The following is a 3,588-nucleotide window of genomic DNA, read 5'->3' as shown; positions in this document are numbered from 1 at the left end:
AAGACATTCCTTATGAGGATACACCTCACAAAACCTTATTGACACCAAATCCTAATCTCTCTCAAGAAGGAAAAGAGGAAGAAAAGAAGACAAAGGAAGAGAAGAGAATAGAGGAAGGAAAAGAGGAAGAGAAGAAAGTAGAGGAAGGAAAAGAGGAAGAGAAGAAAATAAAGGATAACACAGTAGTGATGGATACCCCTCCGACAAAGAGGAAGTTAGACTTAGACATTGAAAGTGCAAAGAAAAAGGTAAGAATCATCACAACAACTAGCTCAGAAGTTGAGACTGTAGAAAAGGAAGAAGGAATAGAGGAGAAAGAAGAAGGTGACTCGGTCATTGATATAAAGAAAATGACCCCCAAGCAGTTGATGAAAGTCTCAGAAAAACTGAGAATCCAAGCTGAAAAGGTAAAACTGAGAGAAAATGAAAAGAAGGCAAGAATCCTCAGTTCTGCCAAAACAATTCTCTCTGATCTCATCCCGGACATTGCAGTTAATGATACTACACCCATTATTGATCAGTTGGATACTCTGGTTAAAGCAATCAATTTAGAGGCAACCAATCTGGAGAAGGTTATAGTAAGGCCATATGAAACAAAGTGAGGAGATAACCTAATGGAGCAAATAACAGTTGGAAAAGTTGCTCTTTCCACCAAAACAGAAGAAGTTAAAACCATACTGCAACAAGTTGGTCAACTATTGATGAAATCTTCAAATTTTTCTGCTTTAATCAAAGACTTAGATTCAAAAGGAGATTCAAGATCTAGTAAGCTCTTTTGATCCTCTTAGTAGTTCAACATCAACCTTTACTGGAAAAGTCAAAATACTCAATCATAAAATCAGAAGGTTGAAAGATAAAGAAGACAAAAGAAGTCTTAGTTTGTTCGAGCTCCAGTGCTATTTAGCACCAATTATTGATTTCATGCAACTGAACATTAATGAAGAAGACCACCTAATACATGCACTGTAAGACAGTTGATGATATGGAGGTCTTCATTGCAATCTTACATGGCCACTTCACCACCATGAAACAAATTCAATCTTCATGGGAATCTTCCTTGAAAGTGGCTCAAGAAAACTTTAAAGAGATTTTTGCTTTATTTTAACAAATTTTTTTTGGATAGTCTTTGTCATTGATGGCAAAAGGGTGAATTTTGGAATTTTGTCAGGAATAGGGGAATTTTGGAACTTTGGAGTTTTGTAGCAGTTTGTAGTATTTGCCACCAATGCCAAAGGGGGAGTTTGTTGGCATTCTGATACTGTTTTGTATGACCGGTAAATGGTATGGTTGTCATTGTTGGAAACATCATATCCTTAGTCTTCACAGCCCATCGGTAGTGAGTAGACCTGCAAGTAGTGAGTAGACCGACAAGAAGTGAGTAGACTGGTTAATAGTAAGAAGATCGGGTAGCGGTGAGTAGATCGACACAGAAGAGGTTCATTGGCTAAGCAAAGAACAGACCGATATACAAGAGGAAATCAGCTAGACATGTTTTGATCGGTACACCGAAAGAGTCGGTAACCGACAGACTGGTAACGTTCAGTTACAACCAGCTAAATCAGGAGTCTTCTCCAGTCAACCGACAGGCTTATCGGCATGTTCGACTATATTGACAGAGATTCCTGTATGATTTCAGAGGCGTAATTTAAGGCCTGACAACAAAATTTTGAAAGGTATGTTTTGGAGGGAAAGTTGGCGATAGACTAAAAGGTCTATAAATAGACATATCTCATTCTTGAGATGGTTTTTGTCAAGGTGAATGAAGATAATGTGAAAGTGGACACAGGGGGAGTTAAGAGGCTACAAAGCCGAATGGAAGAAGACCAGTAGAGTGGTGTTTCACAGAGTGGTAACTCAAGTGATAGAGGACCGACAGTGTGATATTCAAGGATTAGCAAATCGACAGAAGGCAGAGTTGATAGTGCATTCAGGAGATCAGAGTTGTGTAGAACAGACACAACCGATGCAGATCTAGTGTGATTCTTCAGTGTGATCTGAGTAGACTAATGAGTAGAAGTTTTAACATATCATCCATCTGTTGCTTTCTAACAACTACAACTTAAATCCCTTAACTGGGTGGACTTTAACAGGTCCCATTGTAAAAATCCCTTAACAGAGTGACATCTTGATTGATGTTCTAAGTCCTTTAACCAGGCTACCTTTAACAAGGTAACTAACCGACCTTGTTCAAAATCCATTAACCGGGTGGCACCTAACAATGTCTTTGTAATCTCCTAATAGGGATGGCTCTTAACCAGGCGTACTCCAGAAGAGTACAAATTTTGTGAGTTCCTACTCACACCGTGGTTTTCTCCCTATTGAGTTTCCATGAGATAAATCTGTGTCTTTGTGTATCTTTTCATGTATGATTAATCTTCTACAGTAAATGTTTACATTGGTGAATGGTAAATTAGTTCAAACTTAAAGTAAAAGTTTCAATTGGTTAAAATCGGTAATATACTGATTCACCCCTCCCCTCTCAATACCAGTTGGGACTAACAGGTCTCAACAGAGTTAGTTGCTTCTTCATAGTTTTGCAAGTCATATAACATGAGGGTTATATGATGTGTCAATAACAGGTCGTGTTATTGACCACCGAGGTGGGCTCCAATTCATTTTTTGAGTTGATTGGGTCAGTCAGTCAACTCACTTAAGTCGGTAACCGGCTGGAGGGTCCCTGATCGTTGGCGGGCCGATTTTCCCCTTTCCTCTTACTGGTCCTAGGATTTTTGAACGCAGCAAGCAGAGGCCATGGGATAAGAATTTTCAAAGGCAAGGAAGTATTCCTCCTTATCTCGCGGGGTGAAAAGATCAATAGAAAGGTCCCACAGGATAAGAAAACAAATAAGACAAAGTAAAGCGAAAGGATTTCTGTTATCCTGTGGGGCAAAGATGGGCACAAAGCGATGACGTGCGATAATAGTTGTGACAAGGCGATAAGATTTCTTCTTATCCTGGGGGGTTGGAATGACAGATAGATGAAGCTTGCGAGATAACAAAAGGAAACAAAAATGAAGGAAATGCTTATCCCGCAAGGTTGAGCAAAGGCATCAAAGGTCCCGCATGATAAGAAACAAGAGTAAATAAAAGAAAATCTTATCTCGCGAGAGGAAACAAAGACACAAGTGGTTCCCCGAGATAAGTAAAATAAGGTAGAACAAAGAAAAGGCTTATCCTGGGGGATAAAGATAGACCCGCAACGATGTCGCGAGGTAAGATGCAAGGCTGTTTAGCGGTCAACACAGTGAAGAGGACGTGGACCCGGGGTGCCACGTCAACCATCTGTATCCGTCAGATCTTCATAAAGGCCCGGTCAGACAATCATGTTTTAATCTTCAATTGGGCTTTTGAGTGCTCTTACAGATCTTAGATCAACGATTGATTTTCAAACTTGCAGATGTCGTTGGCATTTTAACTCTTTTGCAGGTGGTGGTTGTCGACCCGATGGTCAAGGACGTCATTTTTCTCAGTCGACGCTCGATTTTGGACCTGATTTTGGTGCAACCACCAGATTTTCCTGCCTTCAATCCATACATGACACTTGCAACCATTTTAAGATGCCACACATGCTTTTTCAATGCAGTTTAA

This window comes from Cryptomeria japonica, chromosome 1 (assembly GCF_030272615.1).
Source record: "Cryptomeria japonica chromosome 1, Sugi_1.0, whole genome shotgun sequence".
Taxonomy (NCBI): Eukaryota; Viridiplantae; Streptophyta; class Pinopsida; order Cupressales; family Cupressaceae; genus Cryptomeria; species Cryptomeria japonica.
Note: the sequence above shows the minus strand (reverse complement) of the source record.